The sequence below is a fragment of the Ailuropoda melanoleuca genome, chromosome 8 (assembly GCF_002007445.2).
Source record: "Ailuropoda melanoleuca isolate Jingjing chromosome 8, ASM200744v2, whole genome shotgun sequence".
Lineage (NCBI taxonomy): Eukaryota > Metazoa > Chordata > Mammalia > Carnivora > Ursidae > Ailuropoda > Ailuropoda melanoleuca.
In genome coordinates this window covers 76808654-76821808 of record NC_048225.1, presented here as the reverse complement: position 1 = coordinate 76821808, position 13155 = coordinate 76808654, and the positions used below count along the sequence as shown (strand labels likewise).

Sequence of the window (13155 nt, the reverse complement as noted above, 5' to 3'; positions counted from 1 at the left end):
TATCCATTTTTGACCAATATCCTAATTTTAACAATTGTTTCCAATGAGTTGATTTTTAGAAAACCATCTACCTTCAACTTCCCCATATTTATACTCTCATTTAAATTTCAAACACTCAAGTTACATTCCAAACTTCAAAGTGTTAGAAAACTTTTTCTAACATTATTCTTACTGTCTAGTGTTTACTGCATAAAAAGGGCTTCATTGTCATTTGGTCACAAAGACAGTACTAGGGATAATCTCATCAGAAAATCTAGTGTTAACCATCCCTGAAACTTGAATGTCTGTTTTCCTAGAATGTTGGGTCTTTCCAAACATCAGTTGGCTGCATTCTCCTACTGCTCTAGACTTTTAAAATATATTTTCATGGGAGTCTGATAAAGATATCCTTTTCTCCTGTCCACCTGTTATACAGCAACCCCTCTGAAATTCTACCTTGTAGCATAAAGAAGGTCTAATTAGGAGATAGATGCATGAAACTGGAGATGCTAGGCTCAGATGAGCCCTGCCCTGTTGGAAGCAGCATTCTCCTGGGTGCAAGGGTAAGGCTAAACTGTAAGAGTTCTCTGCTTTTGTTGGTGAAACTCATGCACTCAGAGAAAAGTCTGTTCCTAGCCCAGGCCCATCTCCATAGTTCCAGAAAACTCACTGTCCTCTAGATAAGTAGGCAACTACTCTGGGCTGCCTTCATTGCCAGCACCACCCACAGTAATTCTGAAAATGACAGTTATTGGTGTCTGTGTTTTGGGAATACCCTTGTTCCCAGAATCATGGTGCTTGTTAGCACTGGTGGCTTCCTCCTTCTCGTTCTACTATTAAGAAGCCAGAGAAGTTATCAGCTTAGGAAAGGAAAGGTCAGCCCAGAAGCCAGGCCATTCAGAATTTTCCCAGTAGATACTATAATGACACTTCTGGGGTTATGCTGCTCAGGCCTGGAATGTCAAGAAACATGAGAGGCCAGGATGACAAAGATAAAAGAGCTAGCATGGCAGTCAGTAGACTGTTAGTCCTAACCCTGTAAAACAACCTTTTGCTTCCCCTGCACTAGTCCCTCAATCTATACTTCTATTGCCCTTCCTCCCTGATCTAGGACCTGATTCCAACTTTTATGATCCCACACCATCATAGCGTGGAATCCCCACAAAGCAGACAAATATTCATGTGCCAGTCGTTTATCTGAAAGGTTGAAAGGGGAGTGGAGAAGTGAGACAGGGAAGGGAAGGCAGCCAATGAAGACATCTGCTTTTTCTGGAGGGGACTGGAGATCAATTCTGTGGGGAAACCCTGGGAAACATCATGAAACATGTGCCTCAGAGGAATCTTACCAGTGTGTCAAGGAAGAAGCTGAGGAATTTATGCACCAAATCCTCTCAGCCATTGCTTGAGGGCTTCCCTGGGTGTTACGGCCATTCTGCACTTGTGATCTGTCATGAACTTGGGCAGAATACCCTTCACATCCTTTAGGCCAAGAGATACAGATCCTGGGTAGGAGCACACTGTGTGTGGGTGCAGGGCGGGTCAATGTCTGCCTCTCCCCACCTTTCTGTTTGATAAAGGAAGAAAAAAAAGAAAGAGGGGGAAGAAGAATGAAAGAAAGTTTACCGAAGAAGAAAATAAATAAAGAGGGATAGAGGGAGAAGAAAATTTGATTTCCCTATTTACTTAGCATCTACTATGTGCAAGGTACCTCATCCACTTCTCACAGCATTCCTATGACATAAGCATTTTATTATCCCCATTTTACAGATGGACATACGGAATTTAAAGAGGTTAAAGGAAATACTCCCGAGTCATACAACTAACAGGTTAAGGAGTTGGGATTCAAATTCAGGTTTTCCTTTCCTGCTCAAAATTCTTAGTAGTTTGCTGTTACTTAGATATAGTCTCTCCATGATCTGATGATACAATTTGATGGAATATGAACACTCCTGGCCCAGCAGTCAGATGAACAGAGCTCCAATCCTGATCTGCCAGTCCCTGCCCCACTGGGATCATGCTCCAGTCACTTTGTCTCTCCCAAGTTTCATTTTCTTTCTCAGTAAATCAAGGAGCCAAACTAAATGATGGTTTAGACATCTGCCAGCTCTAACAATTTAGGATTCTTCCCACTGCTTACCGTCTGTTAGTCTTCTAGCCCAATTATATTCCAACTAAGCTGGAAAAATCTTCATTCTCCTAAAACCTCATGCTGTACCAACAATATTGCTCTCCCCCAGAGACTGTTTCTACCTAAATCCTCCATATCTTCCAAATGGTTTCTCTTCAAGAAAGGCATATTTTATCACTCTACCTAGAAACAAGATCTCATTTCTCTGAAGTCTTATTGTATTTTCTTTATATTTTCCTAATAAGGCCAAATTCTCTATCTTGTCTGTGAAGTTACCTTATACATAATTACGAATCGCTGTGCACAGCATAGACTCTGGAACCAGGTTACCTGGGCTATCCTCCCAGATCCTCCAGTTTCTAACTACACAAACTTGGACAAATTATTTCTGTGCTTCAGTTTCCTCCTCTGTGATATGGGGATAATCGCTTTAAACTACGTTAGTGGTTTACTTAGTGGGGTTATATAAGTTTAGTGGGGTTTATAAGTTTAAATTAGTTAATATAGGTAAAGTGTTTAGAGCAGTTCCTGGCAAATAATAACCATTATGCATGCATTTGCTATTATTATTAAAAATTAAAACTGTTTTGTTTTGTTCGTAGTACTTTGAGTATGTGTATTCTCTCTCTTGCAATCTTGTCGTTTTTTGAGCATAGGAATTTGTTTGTCTTCTTTCTCTTTATATCTTTTTAGGATAGTGTCTCATGTGTAGTAAGGACCCAATAAATGTTTGATGATTGTGTGTTTATGTGTGTGTACTATGTATCATTATTGTTTGTATCTGTCATTATCTTTCTTTGCTGTTTCCCTTGTTTGTTTTGTTTGCTTTGTTGCTTGTTTGTTTTCCTTCTGCAGAAGTCCTATAGCAGAAAGTGCCTTATCATTTGCCGTTTTGTGTTATAACAATAAGTTTCTATTAAGGTCCTTGGGCGTTTCTGCTTGTGGGTTCATCATTTCCTGCCAAAACATACAACATATATTAAATGCTTAGGTGTGTAGTTTGGAAATATGGACAAATAATATATACTTAATAAATAAAGACACTGGTACTTCTCTCTCCACCCCACTACCAAATATGAAATCCTGAAACTAAAACCACTTTCAATTATGTTTTCTACCCCAATTCTAGCCAAGAATAGACTTTCTTAGGTGTTCATTCAAAATAGAACTAAATCTCCATTATTCTTTTCTTCAAAACTTTCAAATACCTACCTGACAGAATGTGTTCCTCTGTGGGTAGAAACTCAAAAGATCTGGGCCACTAGATAGAACCCTGAGTGTTATCTTCAAAACAGTCTAGAATATCAATTGACGATTCTTCAAATCAACATGAATTAGTTACTTTACAGATAAGATAAACATAACTTTTCTAGGTATTGGTGATACCTTCCCATCATCGGGGGGTACTTTTCAAAATTCCCTTTATTGTTTTTAGCCAGTTTGATTGATTAAATCTGCAATGCTGGCTAAATAGAATGTCTTGGTCAGAATGAAGGGAATGAGATGAGTTTGTATGAGAGTCAACAAGTTTAACTACTGTCTCATTTTCCTATAAACCAGTGGCTTTAAAGACATTGACAGGGCAATGTGCTGGTTACCATGCACAATCGTAGTCATATTATTAATAAACTATAACTTCCTTGAAGATAAACTACCTTATTCATCTCTAAAAACCCTAATCCCTAGCACAAATGTAGTAGATACTATAGGTTGTCTATCCAAGTCCCTTCTCCCCTTCTCCCTTACCCAGAGACGCCCAATTGTGTTTAAGTATTAGAGTGCCATCTGTTTTCAAAGACATTGTGCCTCTCTCCAGCCCTGAGGGGGAGGGGTGAATTTTTATTAATCTCCATAAGCCAATAGTGATCCTATCAATCCTTTTGTCAATGATAAATTAGGAATGAGAGTGTGACACAATTCTGGCTTATGAGAACTGAGGGGAAAACTTTTAGGGGCTTTTTGGGAGCGCTCACTTTGTTCTTAAAAAGGAACCAAAGAGGAGGGGCAGTAGGTGGCTCAGATGTTTGAGTGTCTGCTTTTGGCTCATGTCATGATCTTGGGGGTGCTAGGATCAAACCCCGTGTCGGGCTCCTGGCTCAGTGGGGAGTCTGCTTCTCCCTCTTCCTCTGCTTCTCCCCCTTCTCAAGCTCTCTCTCTCTCTCTCTCTCTCTCTGTGTGTCTTAAATGAACAAATAAATTCTTAAAAAAAAAAAAAAAGGAACCAAAGAGAGCTACCCTACAACCCAGCAACTGCACTAGTAGGTATTTATCCAGAGGATACAAACACAGTGATTCAAAGAGGCACATGCTCCCCAATGTTTATAGCTGCAATACCCACAATAGCCAAACTATGGAAAGAGCCCAGATGTCCACCAACAGATGAATGGATACAGAAGATGTGGTATATATACATACAATGGATTATTACTCAGCCATTAAAAAGAATGAAATTTTGCCATTGCAACAACATGGATGGAACTAGAGGGTATTATGCTAAGTGAAATAAGTCAGTCGGAGAAAGACAAATACCATATGATTTCACTATATGTGGAATTTAAGAAACAAAACAGATGAACACAGGGGAAGGGAAGGAAAAATAAGATAAGACGAAAATTGGGGAGGGAGGCAAACCATGAGATGCTGAACTCTAGGAAACAAACTGAGGGCTGCTAGAGGGGAGGTGGCTAGGGGTAGGGAATATTGGGTGACAGGCATTAAATAGGGTACTTGATGTAATGAGCACTGGGTGTTATATGCAACTGATGATTCACTAAATTCTACTTCTGAAATTAATTTTTTAAATTAAAATAAAAATAAATAAATAAATAAAAAGGAACCAAAGACAGAGACATTCCGTTTTCAGCCTATCAACACTGCAACCTGCATTTGATGCGTAGAACTGTACCTGCCATCTTGCATCTTTAAAAGAATCAACCTAAGATCATAAGGAAAACTCTGAGGATGGCAGAACTAAAAGTGAATAAATCTAGCTCCCTGATGACACCTTTGAGCCATTAACTTAACCAACCCTGAAACTCCCCTCCCTCTAGACTTCTTGCAAGAAAGAAATTTTTGAGCTGATTTTTCTGTTACTTGCAACTAAAACACCCTAATTAATAGAATTGTTGTATTTGTATGATTAACTACATAAATAACTTTTATTATTAATATTTGTATTAATAATACATAATAATAACAAAAATAGTAATAATTTACAACCTATATTTTACTCTGTGGAAAGCAATGTAGTAGGCACTTGTATAAATTATTTCAATAATTGTTTGAGATAGCTTGTATTACTCTCATTTTACATATAAACAAAATGAGACCCAAAAAGGATTAGTAACTTATTAGTAAGTGACAGAGCCCAGGTTTTGAATCTAAGTCCATCTGATTAGATTCCACCATTTTTCCACAACCTTACATTAACCTCCCCCAATTTGTTTGTCTTCATAATTACATTCTGAGCAGTTTAGGATTATCATCCCCACTTGAATGAATGAGGCACCCAATAGATTATGTGATTGGCCAAGGGTTACAGAGGAAAGCATTAATTCAAATATCTATGTCTATACAAATTCATGGTTGTAAGAAATTTAATATGTCTTTTTTTAAACTGGTATGCATTTGATCAGTTTGGTTTCTTTTCCCCTAAAAAACATAGATTACCTTGCACAAGTAAACAAAATTGCCATTCAAAAGAGGCACAGAGAAGTCACTTACCCATGGATATTATTATTAATTACACAGGGTAATTATTTATTCAATTAAAAAAATAAAAGACAAGGGCCAACTTCCAGAATGATGCTCTCTCCCCAACAAAAAAGCATGTAACTAGGGAAAACATTTAAAATATAAATAAATAATAGTAATCATTTAAAATCTCTGGAAATTATCCTAAGGGCATCCAGCAAATGAAGAAATATTCATTCAAAACAAAACAAACAACCTATTACATCTTGGTAAGAACAGCAAGAGACTGTAGCATTTGAACCAGGACCCACTCTATTACTGTTCCCACCCCTCAGCTCTGTGTTCCAGAAGTTCTATCCTGAGTCTCTGCAAGCAGGAGAATGGAAGCTCCCTCTTTCCACAGCTCCCAGTCTAGGGCTATGGTTTTATCCTGAGAGGGGTAGGCTGCTACATTTCTCATCCCCTCAACCCCACGTGGCAGAAGCTCTGTTCCAGGCAGGTGGCTCCAAGAGGGCTAGGGCTCCCTTCCCCCACACAGCCCCCACTCATTTGAGTAGACTCTCTACTCCAAACACAGCAGGCCAAAATATTGGGGGACCCCATTGTCCCTCAACCAATTCACTTTTAGAACGGTTGTTCTACACCAGGAGGGCAATCTTATAAGACCAGGGGCTACAATCTCCCTCCAGTACCTGCTTGTAGAAGAGGGTTATCACTTCAAAAGGAAGAGGGGCACCCCGAACTCTGGTTCATCAGCGCAGGGTTTCGTTCAGTGGGAAGTCGTAAACATTGGAACAAAACTCCACAGCTCTGCCTGAGGAAACTGATAATATCTGTAATGTATATGGAGAATGTCATGCCTCAGGCATTCTCAAAAACAATGGAGAGCAACAGAATGGACATTAGATCTTCATAATAGTAGAAACAAGCAAAATGGCAGAATAATCAGAAATCTAACAGAAAGAACCAGGAAAATAAACAACCATGAAGAGCACCCCTAGGATTATAGTCAACTCTGGGCTTCAGAAAGATTGTGTACATGTACTAGGTTGCACCCACTCAGGACCAGTCAGAGCAGAACATGAGGCAGATTTAAAAACATTCCCCCAAACTGCACACAGATCAACCAACAAAAGGCAGACACCTCACTGGTACTAAGGGCATAAGCATAACCTCTGACCAAACACTGACTGACAATAAGCTACTCTGACTCAGAGACAATGCCTAGGAACCCAGGCTTAAAAATAAAGTCATACACATCTCTGACAGTCTGGAAGACTGTGCGTGCCCAAGGCCATGCCCTTCCAGGAGTAACTGAAGAGGAAAAATCTGAGCTACTAGATTTCAGCTGGCTGAATGAAGGGGCAAAAATGTAAACTCCCTGAACTATTACAGCAGCCTTGAGGCCATACATGCATCCAGTGATTAAAAAGTAAAAATCTAATTGTCCAAGGTGGCTTAAGCACAATTTTTGACCAATAAATGGCTTATGCTGAAGTAAGGGCAATCCTTAAGTAGTCAGACTAAAAGATAAAAATTTAAACAGAAAACTGGAGCAGAACATCAGAGGTTGTTGCCTACTGTGGAGGGAAATAGACTTCAAAGAGTTAGGGCAGCTAAGTCACTAAACAAATAAATGCCCAAGCAAATGATGACAAGATCAAGACCCTGGGCATGGGTATGGGGCATCAGTGTCCTGTGTTGCTATACTGTGTTATTTAAAATGGCCAGTTTACAACGAAAAATTACAAGAGGGAAAGAAACAGGATATTATGATCCATGCACAGGAAAAAAAGCAGGCTACAGAAACTGTCCTGAAAGGGCCCAGGAGGTAGTCTTATCAGACGATGAATGCATAGTTGCCATCACAAATATTTTCAAAAACTAAAGGAAACAATTTTTAAAGAATTAAAGATATGACAATGACATCTCATCAGAGGAAAAAAGGCAGAAATGATAAAGGAGATCAAGTGGAAATTCTGGAGTTTAAAAGTATGATAACCAAAGTGAAAAATTTACTAGAGGGGATTAACAGTAAATTTGAGACACCAAAAGAAAGAATCAGTAAACTTAAAAATAGATCAACAGAGATTATACAACCTGAATAACAGAGAGATAAAAGAACGAAGAAAAATAAAGTCTCAGACAAATCTGGGACACCATTGAGAACACTGACATATACATAATATCAGAAGATGATAAACAAAGATGGACAGAGAAAATACTCGTAGAAATAATGACTCAAAAAATTTTTAATTTCTCAAATTTGATAAAACAAAACAAAACATTCTACACATCCAAGAAGCTCTATCAACTCTGAGTAGTATAAACACATCCATACCTAGACACATCCTAGTAAAATGTTGAAATCTAGGGATAAAAAGAAAATTTTGTAAACAGTAAGATTAAAACAATTCATAATGTAGAAAAGAACAGCAATTATAGCTGATATCCCACTAGAAACAATGGAAGTCAGAAAGACAGTGGAGGGGCCGCTAGGTGGCTCAGTGGTTGAGCATCTGCCTTTGGCTCAGGGTGTGATCCCAGAGTCCTGGGATCAAGCCCCGCAAAGGGCTCCCTGCTCTGCTGGGAGCCTGCTTCTTCCTCTCCCACTCCCCCTGCTTGTGTTCCCTCTCTCACTGGCTGTCTCTCTCTGTCAAATAAATAAATAAAATTTAAAAAAAAAAAAAAAAAGAAAAGAAAAGAAAGACATATTCAAAGTGCTGAAACTAAAAAAATTCCTCAACCAAGAATCTTACATCAAGCAAAACTATCTTACAAAAATGAAGGCAAAATAAAGACATTCCCAGATTAAAGGGGAAAAAATCTGAGAGAATTTCAGCAATTTGCTAGCAAACCTAGTTTACAAGAAATACTATAAAGAAGTTCAAAGGCTGACATCAATTGCTACCAGGTAATAATTCAAATCCACATGAAAGAAAAAAAAGCTCTAGTAGGGACAATTACATAGGTAACAATAAAAGAAAATATAATGGCATTTCATCTTATTTCTAATATCAACTGATTTAAAATTTAATTATATGATACAATGCCTACATAATTGTATTATGCAGCTTGTAACATATAGAAATATGGTTGACAATAACTATATAAAGTGTGTGAATAGGAACAAAACTGCATTGAGTAAGAAAATGACACCAGATGGTAACTTGAAACCATAAAAATAAATGGAGAAAGCCACGATGATAAATAAGATTAATGTAACAAAGTCTATAAATATATAATCTCTTTTCTTCAATCAGCTTTTTAAAATAGAAATAAGATTACACAGGGGCGGCTGGGTGGCTCAGTCATTAAGCATCTGCCTTTGGCTCAGGTCATAATCCCAGGGTTCTGGGATTGAGCCCCACACGGGGCTCCCTGCTCAGCGGGGAGCCTGCTTCTCCCTTTCCCAGTCCCCCGGCTTGTGTTCCTTCTCTCACTGTCTCTCTCTCTCTGTCAAATAAATAAACAAAATCTTAAAAAAAAAAAAAAAGAAAGAAGATTACATAAAATAATAATTGTAGTAATGTATTGTTGGATTTGTAATATGAGTAGGCATAATTTGTGAAACGATAGCATAAAACAGTAGAAGAAAATGGAGCTTTAAAGAAACAGTTTCTATGTTTATTGAAATTAAAGCTGGTATAAATCTAAAATAGATTTTGGTTAGTTAAGAGCATATTGTAAATTCTAAAGTAGCCACAAAGAAAATAATTTTTAAAATATGGTTTAAAAACAAAGGTTTTAAAATGTTTCACTGGAAAATATTATCTTAATACAAAAGAAGATAGTAAAGGAGAAACAAAGAGGGGGGAATAAAACACCCCCCCAAAAAAGGAAAATGTCAGATGTATTATCAATCATATCAATAACAACATTAAATGTAAATGGGTTAAACCATCCAATCAAAAGGTATGGTTTATCAGACTGCATTAGAAAAGAACAAATTCTCATAAGCCAGAATTGCGTCACACTCTCATTCCTAATTTATCATTGACAAAGGGATTGAGAGTATCACTATTGGCTTATGGAGATTAATAAAAATACACCCCTCTCCCCAGGGCTGGAGAGAGGCTCAGTCTTCGAAAACAGATGGCACTCTAATACTTAAACACAATTGGGTGTCTCTGGGCAAGGGAGAAGGGGAGAAGGGACTTGGATAGACAACCTATAGTATCTACTACATTTGTGCTAGGGATTAGGGTTTTTAGAGATGAATAAGGTAGTTTATCTTCAAGGAAGTTATAGTTTATTAATAATATGACTACGATTGTGCATGGTAACCAGCACATTGCCCTATCAATGTCTTTAAAGCCATTGGCTTATAAGAAAATGAGACAGTAGTTAATCTTGTTGACTCTCATACAAACTCATCTCATTCCCTTCATTCTGACCAAGACATTCTGTTTACACAGCATTGCAGACTTAATCTGTCAAACGGGCTGTAGGAGACACAATTTAGATTCAAAGACACAAATAGTTTGAAAATAAAGAATAGAAAAATATATTTCAAAAGAGAACTGGAGTGGTTTTACTAATATCAGCAAAATGTATTTTATTTTATTTTTTAAAGATTTTATTTATTTATTCGACAGAGATAGAGACAGCCAGCGAGAGAGGGAACACAAGCAGGGGAAGTGGGAGAGGAAGAGGCAGGCTCATAGCGGAAGAGCCCGATGTGGGGCTCAATCCCGTAACACCGGGATCATACCCTGAGCCGAAGGCAGACGCTTAACCGCTGTGCCACCCAGGCGCCCCAGCAAAATGTATTTTAAAACAAAAAATGTCACTAAAGATAACAGAGAAATTGCCTAATGATGATAAGGTGATTCCATGGGGAATATATAGTAACTGTAAACATACATTCTCCTAACAACTGAGCCCCAAAATACATGAAGCCAAATCTGGAAGAATATATGGGAGAAAGAGATAATTTAACAATAATAGTTGAATATTTCGATACTCAGTTTAAATAATGGATAACACAACTAGGCAGAAGATCAATAAGGAAATAAAGAATTGAACAAGACTATAAAACAAATAGATGTAACGGACATCTGTAGAGTACTGCACCCGAGGACAGTATAAGATATATTCACCTCCAGTGCACATGGAACATTCTCTAGTACAGGTCAAAAAACAAGTCTTAATACGTTTAAAACAATTGAAATTGTACAAAGAATATTCTCATACCAAAATTAAATTACACTAGAAGTCAATAACAGAAAATTTGGGAAATTCACAAATATTTTTTTAAATTAAACCTCCTGTATAAATGAGTCCAAGAAGAAAATAACACGGTAAATTAGAAAATACCTTGATGAATTAAAATGAAAACATTGTATACCAAAAATGGAACGCTATTAAAGAAGTGTTCAGTGGGAAATTTATGGCCAGATGATTAAGGGAAAGGACAAGCAGAAAGTCAGTGATACATTCAGTAGGGAACTTGGGCTGGAGTTAGGGGATCAGATTCTTTTTTTGGGTCTGTCATAAAGTTCCTGTGTAACTTCTTAAGTCACGGAAACTCCTGAGACTTCCATTTCCTCAACAATAAAGTAAGAAGATTGGGATAAGTATCTCCAAAGTCTTCTCCAGCCTTTCATTCCATGGCTCGTAGTTAGCAAGCCTCCTAACTGGCTATTCCATTTCCCTCTGTGCCTTCAAAAAACAGGTGAAACTCACTCAGCATCTCTATTTTCTTATCATGTATGATGCTAGACCATCTTAGATTTGCTGTTCTGAACTTCATTATTTTAAGACAGACTCACCCATTACTGCTTTTTGTATTGACTTGTTCCTCTTCTAATCATCTCTCACTTTTAAAACTGGTGTTTCCTTGCATGTTTGAATAGTCTCTTCCCTCCCTGTATGAAGTTCTGGTGTATTTTTAAAACTTCCTTCTCTGGCTTTACATATTTAGAGTTTCATCAGTGATCACTTGAACTTTTCTGTTTTTGATGCACTCCTTCAAAAGGTGTTGGCACTTTGGTCAGTTTAAGAATGCGGCGCCTCGGAGGCAGTAGGCTGCTTCAGGATGAAGCGGAACATCTCTTTCCCCCCCCCCCCCCCCCCCCCGCAATGGGATGTATGTGACATTCCTCAGGCACTCCTGGCTGCCCTGAAGGAAAAAGCAGCAGTTAACCTATAGAGACCACGATCCTGCAAGGCTTGAGTCTCCCTTAGTGTACACATGTCTTAGCAGTCTACAAGAACAAAGCATTTCTATCAATAACCTAGCTTCCGGAAGTAAATGTAAATACAATTGAAAGTCTTTGTAACCTGCAGCCCATAGACAGATACTTGAAGCAGGCAGAGTGTAATGTTCCTCCAGGAAGCTCCCAACTATCTTCATGTTAATGCCTTACTAGAGGAGAAAACCACCTTAACTTGACAATGGCAAGGCCTCTGATATCCTGTGAGTCTTCTTTAACATATGAAAATCTTTTTGTGAAACCTCCCTTTTCCCTTACCTCCCCCAACCCCATAGTATATAATCAACCACCCCTCACAACCTGGGGCAGCAGCTCTTTTCTGCTCTGGGTCCTGTCCCTGCGCTTTAATAAACCACCATTTTGCACCAAAGACATCTCAAGAATTCTTTCTTGGTCGTCAGCTCTGGACTCCACCCCACAGAACCTCACCTATATTCCACAACCTCATCAGTACTGACCTCAGAAACTCATTGAAGTGGATGATGAAAGCAAACTTCATACCTATTATGAGAAGCGTATGGCCACAGAAGTTGCTGCTAATTCTCTGGGTGAAGAATGAAGGTGTTATATGGTCCAAATCAGTGGTGGCAATGACAAATAAGTCTTCCCCATGAAGCAGGGTGTCTTGACCCATGGCCGTGTCCACCTACTGCTAAGTAAGGGGCTTCAGGCTATAGACCAAGGAGGACTGGAGAGAGAAAGCGCAAATCTGTTCGGCTTGCATTGTGGATGCCAATCTCAGTGTTCTCAACTTGGTCATTGTAAAAAAAGGGAAGCAGGATATTCCTGGACTCACTGATACTACTGTGCCTCATCGTCTGGAGCCCCAAAAAGCCCGCCAAATCTGAAAACTTTTCAGTCTCTCTAAAGAAGGTGATGTCTGTCAGTATGTTGTGAGAAAGCCTCTAAACAAAGAAGATAAGAAACCTAGAACCAGGGGCGCCTGGGTGGCACAGCGGTTAAGCGGTTAAGCGTCTGCCTTCGGCTCAGGGCGTGATCCCGGCGTTGTGGGATCGAGCCCCACATCAGGCTCTTTCACTGTGAGCCTGCTTCTTCCTCTCCCACTCCCCCTGCTTGTGTTCCCTCTCTCGCTGGCTGTTTCTATCTCTGTCAAATAAATGAATAAAATCTTTAAAA

At 38.7% G+C, this 13155-nt stretch overlaps 1 pseudogene; it reads left to right on the top strand.

The window, feature by feature from the left end:
* The window catches only part of LOC109489260, a 138455-nt pseudogene that overhangs the window by 124316 nt on the left and 984 nt on the right, over positions 1-13155 (top strand).